The 17,992-nt window shown below is 40.2% G+C and overlaps 1 protein-coding gene across 1 annotated transcript in view; it reads right to left on the reverse strand.

Annotated features, from left to right (window-relative positions):
- Positions 1 to 9,374, reverse strand: part of syt1a (synaptotagmin Ia) — a 233,323-nt gene extending 223,949 nt beyond the window's left edge. The window contains exon 1 of the mRNA XM_082510479.1: positions 9,014 to 9,374. The gene's annotated coding sequence lies outside the window, so the exon portion shown is untranslated. The remainder of the gene's footprint in view (positions 1 to 9,013) is intronic.
- Positions 9,375 to 17,992: the final 8,618 nt, after the last annotated feature.

The raw sequence follows: 17,992 nt of genomic DNA on the forward strand, positions 1-17,992 counted from the left end.
TGAGTATTGTTGCTAACCATTACATCGCTTTATGATCAAGGTGTACTCATCTTCCGATCACTGTTCCCAGCAGGATAATGATAAAGTTCAAATCATTTTAAAGTGGTCCCTTGAACATGGTATCATTTCAAAGGGCTGCTATAGTCATCTGCAACTACGTGACGATATCATGTAAATATCGTCCAAAATCTCTGAAGAATGTTTCCAGCATTTTGTTGAATCTATGGCACAAAGAATGGGCAGTATGCTTATGTTATGTTATGTTGTAGATTATATTGAAAAAAGAAAACCCACAGTAGTCAGTCACAATATTATGCAGCCATACAGTCCACAGACCTCGCTGTGCTCAGTAACTGTAATTATGGAACAACCCACACGCTTGCTTGAGAGTCATTGTGAAATAACCGCAAAGAAAAAAAGGTTAATGTAATTACAGATTCTTCAAAAGTAAGAGGAAACCTTCTGGTTCAGAACTATAAGCCCTTCTGTAAATTATGAATTAGCACAGTCTGTAAGCTTGTAGATCACTTGAAGGTGGTTGAATAATTCATTCATTCATACTGCCATTTAAGCACCAAATGTATGCAATAGTAGAGTAGCAGGTGAAAAGTGCACTGAAACAAAATACTTTGGCCTGATCAACAATTATCCTGAGTATACTTCATTTTACTGAGAAACTTTAAAAAAGAGTAGCTGTTTGTTGTCATGTTATTATCAAGTATCAGTCTACATGTAATGTCATAGTTCACATAAAGATTAGAGAGCTTTATTACAAAGCAGCTCCATCCACACCAGTAGGGGTCAGAGTTGATCTCAAGCCCAGAACAATTAATCACAGGATGGGTAAGAAGAAATGACAGGAGAGACTGACACCCTGTGATTTTCTAGAACCGTATTATCTATAATTTAGCTCATTACATAACAAAGAGACTTCTATCATCACTGAGACGTACTCATTTAGCCACATTTTCTGCCACTTTCTGAAGTAAAGGAAGGTTTGTCATGCATTCACACTTGATACAGCTGGTGCTTCTGCACTGTAATTTTCTTCTCTGATCGTCAACAGTTATCAGTCTTGGTCAACAGAGATCGCTCATCCTAACTCCCACACCTCAGAGAAAATAGTCTGGCTCAATATTTCAGAGAGCTGCAGTGAATGAAAAGAGGTAGACACGCAAACACGGGCTAGGCTTAGAGAAAGAGTCATCATCCAGCTGAAAGGCTGTAATCAAAAACTTTTAGAAAAAGTTTTCTGGCAAAATACAACAACAGCAGCCAGGTGCAAACAAATAGGAGGTCTGGTGTTGTGAGAATCAAACTTCAATAAATGCTGTAGTCGATGTACTCAGATGTTTATGCAAATATTTCTTAAAAGCCCGTTCTCCCCTTCATAGCCAGAGTAAATGTCAGTAAATGGAAATGGTGCACAGCTACGAGTGGTCAACTACTGCAAGGGTATACTGATTGGCACTGACTTCTTTATTACAAAAAATTATATAGCAAATGCTTGTTTTATATGATTTACTCATAAAAGTCACAGCCTTTGCATTTTTCTCACACAACATAATTGTAAGAATTTAACTCAACAAGCAAACATGGTGTGAAACACAAGTCTTTTGTAACGTATTTTTTTGGCCTATTTCTTTTATATATGGTCACTTATGACTGGATGCTCACCGATATAAGACACTTAAGACTGATATCGATGCAAATATTTGGCAGATATATCTACCCCACCAATTTCAGACAGCTGCACGCTCCTTTTGTCATTTTTATAGCTCTGTTTTCTGCAGTCTTACCCAATTATTGGCATTAATTCAACCACAACAGAAGCTACAGTACCTGACTTTCTTAGAAACTTCAGCACAAATTGCAGGCTGCCATCATGACAAAATAAGCTGTGACAGACTGGCTGGTTCAACTGCAGGTCTGAAGACTCTGAGGTTAGTGTAAGGGAAGTTGGTGAGATTGCTCTGGGAGTTCTGGTAGTGTTGTGGTATTTCTGATGTCTCCTGGCAGCAGGGGTGCCTCAAGAAGGTTTCATAGGGATGGCCAAAAGGGGGCCACTAAAAATAGGTAAATATTAAAACCTAATGAGATACTGAAATCCATAATAATCAGTTTTAATTGATTAATTGACTGAGTGGAAGTCTCAGCTATCACTGGTTCTTCCTCTCTCTTGTGCTCACGTTTACTAAAGTTATTACCAAAATAGGACTGTCTTGCCAGGGCGGTGGCAAAGAAACTGTGAAGGAGTGAAAAACATAAACAGAGAAACACAATGAAAAACATTATATAATGTATTAGTAGAAGCAGAATGCGTTCATCAAGTTTAATGACACATTCTTTCTAGTATATTAACTGACGACTCAAAGCGTCCACGAGAGTTTGCCAGATGTGCAGGTACTAGAATAATTTTCTGCTACACTAAACACAAATACATGAGTGAACAGCTTAACATCATAAACAGTGCATAAGATATCGATGTCACTGTGATATGTGGATATTTACAATGTGCATATTTACAACTTTATATACGTGGTACACGCAGAGAGAATTGTAGCCGCTGTTATAAAAGTGTACAAATACCCGTCTTATAATGCAGAGTCAAAGCATGAGACAAACAGGAGAGACATTGTCCTCAAATCCAGAACTGGAGCAATAAACTCACCACACAGCAGAATAGTTGACTGTGAGCTCAGAATATGCTCAACATATTTCCATTACTTTTGCAATTTTCAATAAGGGTCTTGCTTTAAAACTATAGCTGCACAAAACTGACTCTTGACCAGTTATGCTGGTTACCACGCCTGCTGCAGAACTAAACTACTGGGAACAGAAACTAAGCTTGCACTCCAATAACAACAAACAATGTAGATGTTTACATCAAATTATATGAATTTGTGTAACTTATAGCTGAAGTATATCAGTAGAATTCAGCTGAGGGGGCACACTGACTTTGTTGGGTTTGCCTGGACCCCCGAAGCCCGTCAATAACATCGACACTGTTACATAATTTGCAACCTTAATTCAGTTTAAGCAGGTGACTTATATAAAACTTCACCATAGCATAGCTCTGAGGGGGGAAATTAACTATACAAACCAAAACCATTTGCAGGGGTAGCTGTGGCTCAGGAGGCAGAGCAGGTCACCTACCAATCGACAGGTTGGTGGTTTGATTGCCGTCTGCTCCAGTGGCAAGATACAACTTGTGTTTTGGGTTTTTTGTTTGGTTTTGTTTTGCTTTACACCCACTATGGCCTAGAGACTGCTGGGCAACCATCGGGGGAAAAAATGTATAGGAAAATTTTTATTCCTTGAGCAGTTACAAGTGGCTGTCACTGTCAGTGAAACAGGCCTAAATATCAGCCAATGACTCCCTGGCAATAGACGGTCACTGGGGAAAAGTGTGTATTCCAGGACTTGAGTCTGCCAGGGGGTCACTCACAGGTCTTTAGGGCTGTGTGTAAAATCTATTGTAAAATGCATTTGTCACTTTGTCTTCTTTACAACACATAAGTCTAATGTGGTGCATAGGATAGTGCTCTATTCTTAAAACCCATGACATGCAAAAGCCTACATTAACAACATGCATGATTAAACTCAGTTTTCTATTAGGAAACAATCCTCATGCTTTAGATGGGAAGGGACATTACCAGACCTTTTTCATTTCGGACATTATGTGTTAGGCTTTTTGGAGAACAGCCTCAGCTCTCCAACTCATTTACTACTGAAATAAAACACATCGCATTTTAGTCAATTTTCAATGGATAGACCCTGAACCATTACTTTCAAAAATTACAGTCATACAAAAAGGAAATTAGAGTTTAGCAAAGCCACAAGGTGAATGGGAAATTGCTGTAAAGTGAACTCTGAAGCTCTCAGGTTACGAAATGTCTTTACTTAAGGAAACAAGGATGTGTTATTTAGACAACCATTTAAAAAGGTGGAAATTACAGCCTTCAAGTGGTGCCGAGCAAGCATGTTTAATTCTTATTCGCACAAAGAAGACAAAACCATCTGGGGGCCACCCTTAAACATTATGTTAGATTTAAATTAAACTATTAAATCCGTTGGTGAACAATCATTAAATGGAGAGGCTAGGAGAAAGACATCATGTGTCACTGCCTTACATTGCTAACAGCAACAGCTAATGTTGGTGTCCTTACTTCATTTAAACTGAAGCTTTTTATTAAATTTATGCATATTTTTCAATTTTTCTTACTTATATCTAGCTATAAGCATTTTTGCCCACACAGGTAGGAGCAGTGGCATGTGGGAAGTTTTGACAGTCCCGCCCCATTCTTATTCCCCTGCACCACACCTGGTGGCCAAGGTGTTGTATGTATCAGTTGAATGCAATAATTAGTGCCTATTTATTTCTAAAGATAGAACAATTAGAAATTCATGGGAATTTGTGTTTATATCCTTAATAAATAAATGACACGTTGTTTTTAGAGACTGATTCTTGTAGTTGTGTGATTCATTTCCTGTTTATTTGGCTGAGAACTGTGCAAACCAATAAGTCTAAGACTCCTGGTTCTTTTCCTCAGTTGTTGGTCAAATGATAACAAAACGGGTGGTTTTGGCCATTCAAAGTTTATGTATTATAAAAGTTGCGGAATTACGGTTTTAAGGTGCCTCTAAGTTCAAATAAAGCAAGTGGTTTTACTTTTATTATAATAACTCGCATCCTCGCATTATGTAAACAAGCAAATTCTAACTGACTCCTATTAAGACATTTTTACAGCTTTGAGGTTGAAACTATTATAATGGTTTACATCAAATGTCAGGAACAAGTGTGCAACAATTCTCTGTGCTTTTCACCTAAATACATTCACATAGACAGTTGCCAACAAAATCCAAACAAGTGTTTTAAAACCAAGAGAAAAATTGACATTCTCAGTTTTAGCTTTAAGTAGCCTAGTCTGACTATTCCTCCGACATAAATCACCAATCATTGCCACAGTATGGCCCAGTCGGAGTAGGAGGGCTGATTGCAGCTCATCAGCCTGTCAGCTGGAAGCGCAGCCTGAACAGAGCAAATGGTCGAGTGGCTTTCCCCGCTGCCACATTTTCCTCACTTGACTGCAAATCAAACGGCTGTTGTTTTAGCCTTGAGATCAGTTAAGTTGTAGAATAGATGAGAAAAGGTGGATTGTTCAGCACATCTCCCTCTGTTTATATCCTCCATTCAGATGTGGGGAGAGAAGCTAAGAGAGGCTTCTCATTTAAACAGCAGCTGAGGCAAATGTGATCTGTGAGGACCCACTGTGGCGCATCACATCCCCTTCTATCCTGCTATCCTGGAGATGAGCTTATCATACAGATTTCATGTCTGAGAACACTACAGATGCATCTTTCAGCATCCTCTACAATCCTCTGACTGCTCAAAGTAGTCTCTCAATTAAATCTACAGTAAAAAAGGCGCTCTACTCCAGGTAAATACTTTTTCTCTGAGTACTGAGTTAAATGAATATCCTGTTTGTGACTAGACTAGCTGTAAAGGTGGGAATAAATTCAGAGAACTGGCATTTATTAGTAACATGAAAAAGCTTTCAAAGAACGCTATTCTATTTACATTTTAAAGATGATAAGCGTCGTTAGACCCGGCGTGGGTTTAAAATTTCACAAGCTTTGTTCCACATTCACACACCCCCACCCCCCACGCCAGTTCTTAACCAGCAGTTAACCAAGAGCTGGAATATAATTTCCACACATCAATTACTCCAGATGCAAATAAAGCGCCATGTTACTAGCAAATATCACATTATGTCTCTCAATTACGAGCGTTTTAATTAGGGGACAGTAAATTTGTTTTGAGAAGGCACAGATGCACATCAGTTCCAAATGTTTCCTAGTTCTTTTCATTGCTTGCCTTGCTGGCTAAATAAAAACCAGCTCAAGCAGACTGCCTCCCACGCGAGTCTGTATCATTTTAAAGGCACTTCTGAAGCAGCGATTTTGAAAATGACAGTGTTTGCGAGTCTGGTGAGAAGCAATTGGTGAGACGTACTTTGGGGAATGTTAAACCTAAACTGAGAGAGAAAATAGAAGGAAAGAAAGCGAAAGCACACAGATGATATGAGGTCATCTGTGTTTGTGTGCATTTTTTTTTTCTTTTTTAAAGCTATTGAAAGAAAGTTAAGAAAGAAAGCGAAAAGCGAAGCACAGTTAGATTGTTACAATTCACACCCAGAAGGTTATAGACTGGCAAACAACAGAGACACGGATTATTTAAAGCAAAACTAGAAAATCCATTCTTTTTCTGGCTATTTCAGGTTGTGGAAGGACTCGAGTTCCTCACAGCGCTAACACACAGAGACACGTACTCACATTTCTACCTATGGTCAATTTAGAATCACCACTTAACCTTAAAAACAAGCATGTCTTTATGTTGTGGGAGGAAACCCAGGCAAGAACAGGGAGAACACAGAATCACACATACATTTACAGAAAAGCCTTAGCCTACCAGGAGGCTTCAGCGAGGCTCACTCATGCTTTGAGAATATGTAGATGTATATGCAGAAATGACACCAGGCAAACACCAAGCTCTGAGCAACACTGATGTGACAATAAACAGAACCTCTGGGGTAGAGTAGGGGTGCACAGAATACTACAGGGAGTGCAGAATTATTAGGCAAGTTGTATTTTTGAGGAATAATGTTATTATTGAACAACAACCATGTTCTCAATGAACCCAAAAAACTCATTAATATCAAAGCTGAATGTTTTTGGAAGTAGTTTTTAGTTTTAGCTATTTTAGGGGGATATCTGTGTGTGCAGGTGACTATTACTGTGCATAATTATTAGGCAACTTAACAAAAAACAAATATATACCCATTTCAATTATTTATTTTTACCAGTGAAACCAATATAACATCTCCACATTCACAAATATACATTTCTGACATTCAAAAACAAAACAAAAACAAATCAGCGACCAATGTAGCCACCTTTCTTTGCAAGGACACTCAAAAGCCTGCCATCCATGGATTCTGTCAGTGTTTTGATCTGTTCACCATCAACATTGCGTGCAGCAGCAACCACAGCCTCCCAGACACTGTTCAGAGAGGTGTACTGTTTTCCCTCCTTGTAAATCTCACATTTGATGATGGACCACAGGTTCTCAATGGGGTTCAGATCAGGTGAACAAGGTGGCCATGTCATTAGTTTTTCTTCTTTTATACCCTTTCTTGCCAGCCACGCTGTGGAGTACTTGGACGCGTGTGATGGAGCATTGTCCTGCATGAAAATCATGTTTTTCTTGAAGGATGCAGACTTCTTCCTGTACCACTGCTTGAAGAAGGTGTCTTCCAGGAACTGGCAGTAGGACTGGGAGTTGAGCTTGACTCCATCCTCAACCCGAAAAGGCCCCACAAGCTCATCTTTGATGATACCAGCCCAAACCAGTACTCCACCTCCACCTTGCTGGCGTCTGAGTCGGACTGGAGCTCTCTGCCCTTTACCAATCCAGCCACGGGCCCATCCATCTGGCCCATCAAGACTCACTCTCATTTCATCAGTCCATAAAACCTTAGAAAAACCAGTCTTGAGATATTTCTTGGCCCAGTCTTGACGTTTCAGCTTGTGTGTCTTGTTCAGTGGTGGTCGTCTTTCAGCCTTTCTTACCTTGGCCATGTCTCTGAGTATTGCACAGCTTGTGCTTTTGGGCACTCCAGTGATGTTGCAGCTCTGAAATATGGCCAAACTGGTGGCAAGTGGCATCTTGGCAGCTGCACGCTTGACTTTTCTCAGTTCATGGGCAGTTATTTTGTGCCTTGGTTTTTCCACACGCTTCTTGCGACCCTGTTGACTATTTTGAATGAAACGCTTGATTGTTCGTTGATCACGCTTCAGAAGCTTTGCAATTTTGAGACTGCTGCATCCCTCTGCAAGATATCTCACTATTTTTGACTTTTCTGAGCCTGTCAAGTCCTTCTTTTGACCCATTTTGCCAAAGGAAAGGACGTTGCCTAATAATTATGCATCTGATATAGGGTGTTGATGTCATTAGACCACACCCCTTCTCATTACAGAGATGCACATCACCTAATATGCTTAATTGGTAGTAGGCTTTCGAGCCTATACAGCTTGGAGTAAGACAACATGCATGAAGAGGATGATGTGGACAAAATACTCATTTGCCTAATAATTCTGCACTCCCTGTAAGAAAAGAAAAGCTAGAACTGAGCAGGCATCAGCATCAACTATGTACTCATAGCATTACAAATGTATGTTTCATCTGCTCTGAGGATGAGAGGAGTACCTGTGAATGTGTAGTGGGTCTAATGCATTGTGTAACAGGAAAGGCGCTTACTGGGAGCACTTTTGCCTCTTGGTTTTTTTTCCCGTCACCAATACATGCCAATTTTGGTTCGCTGTTTGAAAGTGACTAAAAGCTACCACCAAAAAGCTAGCACCAGCACTGATCTTTTTCTGTTGATTTTTATGGCACTGCTGGAAATACTGACGCTAGTGGCTATGGGTTGGCTTATGGTGAAAAATATGATAATTTAAGGTCTCCAAAAAAAAAAAAACAGTTTGAAAATACATAAAAAGATTCTGAGAAGTGCTCAGACTTTAGCAACTTGATGAGGATTCATCTCATAAATTATGGCACGTTACTCTTTGATGAAAAGTATTGATATCAAGACTGGCAATACTGGTCCTGTATTTACTTGGCATTGTATTGCAAATATTGCAGTGTTGCACACCATTAGTTAATGCAGACAGACAGCCTTTTCAGCGAGCAACAAAGTCTGCATTTGGAGGCTGGAGATGTTCTCTGTGCAATAAGTTAGAATTTCATCACTCACCAAAGGAGCATAAAGAAGCATCAACCAGAAAAAAAATGTTATGTTACTGTATTTAATTAATGACCAGTAAAAAAACAGCTAGGTAAGTTAGGTAACCTCATAGCTTTTAAATATCGACCAAGCCCAGAATGTCAGATTTAAATAAACTCATCGTATGCAAATTAATAGAATGAGCAAAAGCAGCAAATTCTTACCTCAGTGGGGAGAAGCAGCAAATGTTTTACCAGCTCTGGGCCTGAATTCCCGAGCTAACTTATTAGCTTGTTAGGTAATTAGCATATTGTTTTGTTATCTTAGTTTCTGATTTTAGCTGCAGCAGAAAACTTTCAGTAATAAAATCATACCTCCACTAGCTAGTCCTTGGGTTAAGCTAATCTTGTTAAGCTAGTCCTTAGCAGCAACAAAAAAAAAAAAAACAGCAAATACATTCTTATTTTTCATGAAGCCACGTCAAAGTAACATTCATAGGCAAACATGCTAGCTAAATGCCGCATACAGTTAATAATACCTAGTAGGCTGAGTAGTGCCAGAATGGGAAAGAGAGGTTATTTAAGTGACTAAGTTGCATGGTTATTGCTGGGATTTTCCTGCACAACCCACTCTAGAATTCACAAAGAAAAAAGAAAGAGAGAAAAGAAAATGTCCAATGAGCAGCAGTTTTCTGGGTGGGAATGGGTGAGAATCTTTGAGCTGATAGGAAAGTAACAGTAATTCCAAAAACCCAAACAAAAAAGAGCACTCACTTACAAGCAAGATATGCACAACAGCATCTCTTAACACGCAAAGTATCAACTTTTGAAGTAGACCGACTTCCTCAACAGAAGACCTCACTAGATGTCACTTCTGTAGACTAAGACACTACAGTTAGCGCAGGACACCAAAACAAGATAACAGAAGACTGAAATCTTTCCTATTCAGCTGAGTCTTGATTTCTCTTGCAACATATGGATGGTATATTCTGAATTTGCTATAAACAACATGAAACCATCAATTCATCCTGCCTTGAATCAATAGTTCAGGCTGCTAGTGATGGCAAAAGGGTGTAGTGGATATTTTCTTGAAAAAGTTGGGGCCTTTATTATCAACTGAGCATTGCTTAAAGACCAGAGCCTTCTTGAGTATGGTTGCTGATCACATCAATCCCTTTATGACAACAGAGTACCCAAGTTTTGTTGCCTGCCTCTAGCAGGATATGTGCCGAAGCTCAGATTATCTCAGACTGGTTTCTTGAACACAACAATAATTTCCACTGTATTCAACTAGCCTCCACAGTCGCCAATCAGTCCAATAGGGCACCTTCGGGATGGAGTGGAATGAGAGATTCACATCATCCATGTGTAGCCAACAAATCTGCAGCAACTTTGCGATGCTGCCATGCCAATATGGACAAAATCTCTGAGAAATGTTTCCTGCACCTTGCTGACTCTCTGCCACAAATAATTAAGGCAAAACGGGGTCCGTTCCTAGCCAAGTGTTTACAAGGTATTTGCAGTGATTTTTAACAAAAGAAAAAAAACAGGTGTAGTTCATTATTTGGCAGATCTCCACCAACAAAAATATATATATTTTCCAATTACTGCAACTGACAGTGCAATAAGTTCTTTAATTGACACAACTGATATAAAAGACAATGAAATCATGCTTAAGTTTGTTACGGCTTGCCAGAGACATTTTCTCTTTCTCAAATTATTATTATCTCTGTGATGAAAGCCTTGTTAAATCTTATATCTGCTCCTATACTTTAATTTTATCTAAAAGGGTCGGCATTGGATTTTGACTAATTATATGAGACCAGAGGCACGTCTAAAGCTCTGATTAGCAATTTTCTGGTCAGTCAGATCTGGAAATGCTACAAGTCCCTGAACTGAGCTCAGACCTCACACCATCCCAGCACGTATTATTCAACTTCACATTTCTTACCAATAACCACTGATCAAAGCCAACAGGTGCAATGCAGGTGGTGAAGTGGTTGAGTGGTGATGTAGTGCGTGTTACAACAAAATAATGTCCACAACAAAGGCCTTGTGGGGCTCTCGCTGTCTTTTATCTGGCAGAGGCGAGATATAAAGAGAGAGAACATGCGGGAGAGCATCATTACAAGTCCATCTACACTCTTTATCTAATCACTAATGGCTTTGGAGAGGAGTTTCAAAACCATCAGCACTGCTGTTTCACAATGTGTCCCACAGTATCTCCCTTACTGCCGGCCATTATGTAAATTAAAACACAAAATATGCTATTCCCGTCCATTCTTGCGCCGTCACTGAGCCTTACTTTCCATATGTCACAGTTGCCACAGTCAAGATGACCTTTTTTTCTGGTGATGGATGCCAACGTTACAGTCATCTCTTGTGGACTGGCAGAGATATTAACATCTGATGTGACAGCCAGATTTCCAGGTTATTCAGAAAACATCAAGAGTCTGTCAAGGTGACACCCCAATATCTGAAAAAAAACCCCCTCAATGTTAATGCCCAAACCGTCACACAATAAAACAGGCAGCAGCGAGATGATAACATTGGCAAAATTACTGAGCGGACTGTCGTGTTTCTTTGTGAATTAAAGGTCAATACTTCAGGCTTTCCTGAGGGTCACTTCCCACCAGCCAGTTACAGCCTTTCCCGCATTTATACCATCGTGCTCCAAGTGGATGATTCCTGCCATTGTACCATCATGGGTAACTCCACGTGGAGAATGACCTTTTCAGCCATGTGTCACCTGCCCGTGATGCTTTCGGTGGCCCTCTCAGCATAGCGTGCCTGAATGTCAGTGTCGTAATGCTCCGTTGAAGCAACTAGAGCTCAGAAAATGCAGGAAAAATGGAATAGGGATCATAGCAAAACATCAGACTCATGCACTCACGCACACAGTCTGAGATACACGTTTGAATATTTTGTTCGTTGGACGTTGGCAGGTGGTTAAAGAAGGCATTTAAACAGTTGGCATTGAAGCTGTGTAAGGAAAGAGTTGGCAGCACTGAATGGAAGCAAGAGTTGTGAAAAGCTTCAGCAGCCGTAACACATGACATCAACAAGCTGCAGTGTTTGTTTATCAAATGATAGAGCATTTTTGAGCTTATATTAATATCACTTTGAGTCATGGAAGAAGCATCATTTCTCAGTTATGTGAGGGTGGAATCAAAATAATAAATTTTGTATTTCTTTATATACATTTCCATAAATACAAGGAACAGTTTACCTCAAAATCAAACGTACATTTGATTACTATATTTTCCGCACTATATGGTGCACTTAAAATCCTTCCATTTTCTCAAAAATCGACAGTGCGCCTTATGTATGAATTCTGGTTGTGTTTACTGACCTGATCTTATGTGGTACACGGCGCTCAAAAATCTCTCAAAAAACATTTTAGTACGACTTTGGTAAGCTACGAAGCCACACCGCTCATGGATTGTCAGAGCATTACGGCTACCGTAGTCAGGAGCCTCGGGAGTAATCTGGGTCCAAAACTCCGTCCCTTTTAGGTCCCAAAGTCAAACGAACACTGCGGCATCAATGAGGGTTAAAAATATCTAAATTCTTTCATCTTTAATAAAATGATCAGCTTTGCTGCTTTACCTGGTGTAACAATTAAGTTTACAGAATTTATTAAATTTAACGGAGATAGAAGTTAGCAGGAAGTTAGCTCGCTAGTTGCCACCTAAACATGATATGCCATGTTCTGACTGAGAGATTTCTAAAAAAAATTTAAAACATACAGCTCTGCTGTCACTTCCAACATAAATGAAGACAGAAAGCTAAACAGCAGTGACTTTTGTAGGGTTACTGAAGTTGGGCTAGCTGGTATAGGGTTGCCAACCGTCCCTTAAAAAACGGAATCGTCCCGTATTTAGAAACAAAAGTACACGTCCCGTATTGAGCTAATAAGGGACGCACTTTGTCCCGTAATACAGTGAGAATCAAAAGTAGTCTATAACTTTTAATGGAATTAACGCTTTGTTTGAAAACATAATTCCCAGCCCCTCTCCTGCTTTGTGACCAATGAGCTGACAGCACACTTATGACAATTCGAGTATGACAATTCAGATTACCGCTCATCTCATTGGTCGAGGAAAGGTCGCTTACGGAGAAAATACCGGAAGACAACAGATGACCACAACAAGAAGCATGGCCAACAGGGAAACAAACGCCGACACTGCGGTGCAAGTCTCGGACAACAGTACACCTAAAGCTGGGCAGACACTGTGCGATTTTTTCAGTCACGTTATTCAGCTCCTGCTCAAACTGTACGATTGACTCGCAGGGGTTAGAAGTTCATAGGTCACGATGCAGGGTCTCACACTATACGGCCCGATGCTCTGATGCGACCTGAGTGCTCACACTGTGCCTCCATAAAATGAAGGTTATAACAGAAAATCTGTCGCGCTCTCCCTCTGTCTTTCACTCACACAGACACACCACCACCACCATCAACTTTGCTAAATTGCTAATGAAAAACATTGATCAGGCAGCTGTGATTGAGCAGCAGTGTAAATCCAACTATTTTCACGGTTGTTGTGGTCGTGATAATTTTGTGAGGCCACATCGAAAAGGCTCGGATGAGCTTTCCAAAGTTCTACAAGTTGTGCCTCCATCGCTTGTGTCCAGATCACACGCTGCACAGCCGTGCTGCTCCATCTTTTTCACCGACGTTTACGTGTTTGCGCGTGAGCAGTGTGAGCGGCTGTGTCACCACAGCCGCTTCTCATTACCCCACATATACTAAACGATGCACGATGAAGGCCAAAATCGGGCCGATCACCAAATCGGTCGCACGACTCAAAAATCGTCTCAAAATGGGCCAAAAATTGCACAGTGTAAGCCCAGCATTAGAGCAGCAATGTTTGTTCCCTTCAGAGAAAGAAAAAAAGGCTGCAAAAGTACTGGGAGGAATGGGAAAAGGAAAACACCTGGCTGGGAAAATGCATGGTAACATCTATAAAGCGCACTGCACTGTGTGCCGGCGCACTTTTTCCATAGGCATGCTTCTAATGGTGGGCACATGAAGAACATGAGGGGCGTGAAAGCTCGGGGAACCCTTAACCAATTTTTTGTCCACCAGGCCACGGCAGAAGCAGATATGGTATGTAAACACTGGTTGTTTTTTTTTAAACCCTCTGGTTAAGGTTAATATGGCCTGTATTGGCCTGTATTTATATAGCGCTTTACTAGTCCCTAAGGACCCCAAAGCGCTTTACATATCCAGTCATCCACCCATTCACGCACACATTCACACACCGGTGTGGACATGTGCAGTGAATATCAGCGCTATGTGGCCAGAAGTGTGATAATATAAATTTATTTTGTGTAATAAACAACTGCAAGGATAGATGATTGCAACAAATAGATGACTAATACATAAAAGTAATACATATTTTAATAATGATGATGAGTTATGATGCGTAATCATGGGAACAAGTGGGTTTACAAACAGGAGCAGCTGATTAGCATTAGAAAAGCTGAAATAATACCTCAACTGAAGCCAGTTGTACTAAATGCACTATATGTGCACTGTTACAAGAATATTTTTCTATTGTTTTCTATTAATTTATATAATTTTAAGTTAAGCAGGACAGAGTTCTTTTAAAGAAAGATTTACTTATATTCTCAAAAGTTAAGCATGACAGGCTTCTGTTTAAGAAAGAGACCTGTTTTACTGTGTTAATGTTGTCATTTTGAGCTAAAAATAAATGGCTAAATGATCATTTGTTTCCTATATGGTCATATCACAAAGAATATGCATCTGCTTAAATCAAATTCAAGTCAAATGGTTAAAAAATAATTTCACACACAAAAAAAAAACTACAAAATTCACCACACTGGGAAGGGTGAACTGGGTTGCCCGGCCCTGGCCACAAGGTGTCCCTTATTTATTTTTCAGGGAGTTGGCAACCCTACTGGTATATGATGTTGTGCTACGTGATTGCTAGCGACACAGTTAGCATAACATAAACACAGTGGAGGATGAACGCTAACTTTTTACCACTCGATGAAAGTTAATGGAAGGGTTCGCGATGGTGAGGGACAAGGTTGCTGTAATATGTCCTGTTATAGACTGCATTCAAGACAATTTTAGAACCTAATAACAATCAAATGACTTTTATGGTTTTTAATGTCCTGATACAGAAAACCTTCAAATTGAAAAGCAGTCATGTTTAGTTTGGGGTAGTTGAACTAAAAGAAACGTGTTCGAAATGAAGACAAATCTTTGAGCAACAAGTCATCTGGGAATGTTTGTAGGCACAGAAGGTTTAAACGCTCCAGCACAGAGTGCCTTTTGCTAGAGACAAATGAAACCTAACTTAGATAATTGCCTTGTTAAGGCTTCCTGTGAAGTCGCCTCCCTAGTGAGCTGCCATGGGAATGGTCATGCATACTGTATGAACCTTGCACTCCTCCTACTCAGAGATACACCACCTGTGAGCTGTCTGTCTCTGCACGTATTCCATATATATATATATATATATATATATATATATATATATATCAAGCTGTGGGCAGTGATAGCTTATGGGTGAATGGAAGGACAAACAGGATGGCTACATTTTAATGGTTGAGAGTAAGTGTAGATGACAGATGGGTGATTAGTGTATGTGTCTGTCTAATCCATCTGCACAGAGTCAATTCATTCTCTGTTTACATATTGCAAGATGGCACGGAGGTGAAACTCCGGTTACTTTGGCTTCTACGCAGTGATTGGAAAGATTCTTTTTGATTCTCAGACAACTCAGTTAATGACACTCGTGTGCATGTTTGTGTGTCTTTCCCTGGGGAGAGCTCAGAAAGAGACTCTGCTCAGGGCTGAACATGCACCTCTGCCTCTCCCCTGCTGACTTGGTAGTGCTGATTATGAGGGGGGAGAGGGGAGACGAGGGGACGAGCATGTTTGTGCGTGCGCTGTTGTTTTTGCACGCATCCCAAGGCGGGTCCCCCTCCCCTTAAATCACGCAACCAACACGAGCAGAACTTCTCAGAGGGAGGCCAGTGCTGTCATGGTAACAGCGTAGAGTGACCTTCAGAGGCTGTTGATGCTCCCCAGAGCCGCCTCCTATTCTGCTTGGCACGGACTTTGTGAGTCATCAGCAACATTCAAATTCACATGCTCTCCGTCTCTCTGGAGGTTTGGGCTTATTAAAATGGATGAGCAAATGGGGAAAATGATGGAAATGGCAACAACTAAACTAATGGCAGTTTAAAGTTGTGCTACCCGATGACCAAAAACAAGTCTACCAAAACAAAGATCTGTCAAAAATGAGATGGTAGCACATTTGAGATTAAAGGATGTTAAGCTCTGCCAGTTATCCAGCAGTATTTACATACATTATCAGGCTGCTGTGTAACTTCAATTACATTTCTGTTATTATTTATTGGGAAGGAACTCATAGTCTCAAAGGTGGAGACTGAAATTACACTTTTCCAGCTTAAGGGTTCGGTGCAGGATTCCCACACTAACCTCTTCCAAGCCAATATATTCAAAAGGTGTTCCACCAGAAGGGCCAGTCACCAAGGATCACTGAACACATAAGCCTTTAGAAAAGCACACAAGACAGCCATGATAGGCTGCCTTCCTATATCACACACTGGCTGGGAACACTGCCACCCACTGGAGGAGAACAAGAAGTGAGGCATGATGGAAGACTATCTTCTGGATGGCTGATTTGGCTTCAGGAGGTTGTTTTTTTATTGTGTAGTTCATATAAAAGATGCATTCAAATAATAAAGCGTTGATAATGGTTCTAGGAACCATTAAGGAGCGTGTGGGTGGCAAATGTAGAGCAGCACTTAATATAGTAATTTATCTGGAAGTTACTACATTGACATTTTGTGCTCAGTGTGATGGTTTATGTTATTTCTATGTGGATGTTAGTTTTCAGGTCCAGGAGGTGTGCTTGTGGGTCAAAGAGAGACAGAGATCTTCACAGGATTTCTTTAAGAAGGTTGTGACAACCACAAAAAAAAAAAAAAAGGAAATGGAAAAGAAAGAAAAAAAACTTGAATAGGCAATACACATGTCATATCCCGTTGCTATGGCAACCCCCGTGGCCAGGAAGATATCCCTGAAGCCGATGACTTAATTCCCAAAGGAGAAATAAGCCACTCAAGTCATTCTCAGCCTCTGCTCAGAGCGGTCTCGTCACTTCACGTGTTGGTAAGTGTTTATGCATCTGCTTGGAAGGTGCCCGTGCTAATCAGCTTGATATCTGGGAAACTAAATTTTCTCTCTTTTTTCTATTTTCTCTGCCTCTATGTGCTGAAGGCTCAAGGTGATAATGTGATTTATTTCCCCTCGGACCAAGGAAAAAAGAATTTGGTGTTCTTTATGTAAATTGTTCACTCTTTTACTTCTGATTGCAGCACACATGGATGGAAACTGTTTAGCCTGTGGAAATGTTCCATCGTTTAAAAGCCAGTACAATTACCAACAGCTTTTAGTTCAGCAGGTCACATAATTTGGAAAGTTCAAATATGTAAAACGCAATAACATCACTCTCTTTATGCTGACACACATAAAAAGAAACTTTCAATGTGACAACCGGAGACCATGTGTCAACGAAATGTGGCAGCTTGCAATAGTCACAGGAGCTGACAAAGCAGACTTTAGTTAAACCAGAGACTTTATGAGACAAAGATATGGGACTGAAGGAATTCTTAACTGGCATCTATGAAAGAATTCAGCAACAGTCAAATTAGTAGTAAAAGTATATCCCGGCTTTATAAAAACCTGATTCTGGGGCAAAGTCAGTTAACTTTTTTAGCATTTTTCCATAAGACTAGGCAGATAACTCCATACATGACGTTTTTAAGTCACCAATTAATTAGCATTGCTTTGGACATGGGCTTCAAAATAAGTGCCCAGATAAATTACCAAGAGAGCTGCCAAGTAGTGAGGCTTGCTTTCAAATGGACTTTAAACTAATTTCAACCTTAAGGTTTCATCTCAGCCTCTGTCTCCATCTCAGCCTATACCTAGCATCCTCTTCTGTCAGACTAATCATCTGCATGTTCCCCTTCGCTACATCAATATATCCACTATCCATCCTCCTCACATGTGTAAACCCCTGTTAAATTACCTTTAGAATAGAATAGAATAGAATTCAACTTTATTGTCATTGCACATGCACAGGTACAGGGCAACGAAATGCAGTTTGCATCCATCCAGAAGTGCTTTAGTGA

This window comes from Aulonocara stuartgranti (assembly GCF_965226115.1).
Source record: "Aulonocara stuartgranti genome assembly, chromosome: 17".
Taxonomy (NCBI): domain Eukaryota; kingdom Metazoa; phylum Chordata; class Actinopteri; order Cichliformes; family Cichlidae; genus Aulonocara; species Aulonocara stuartgranti.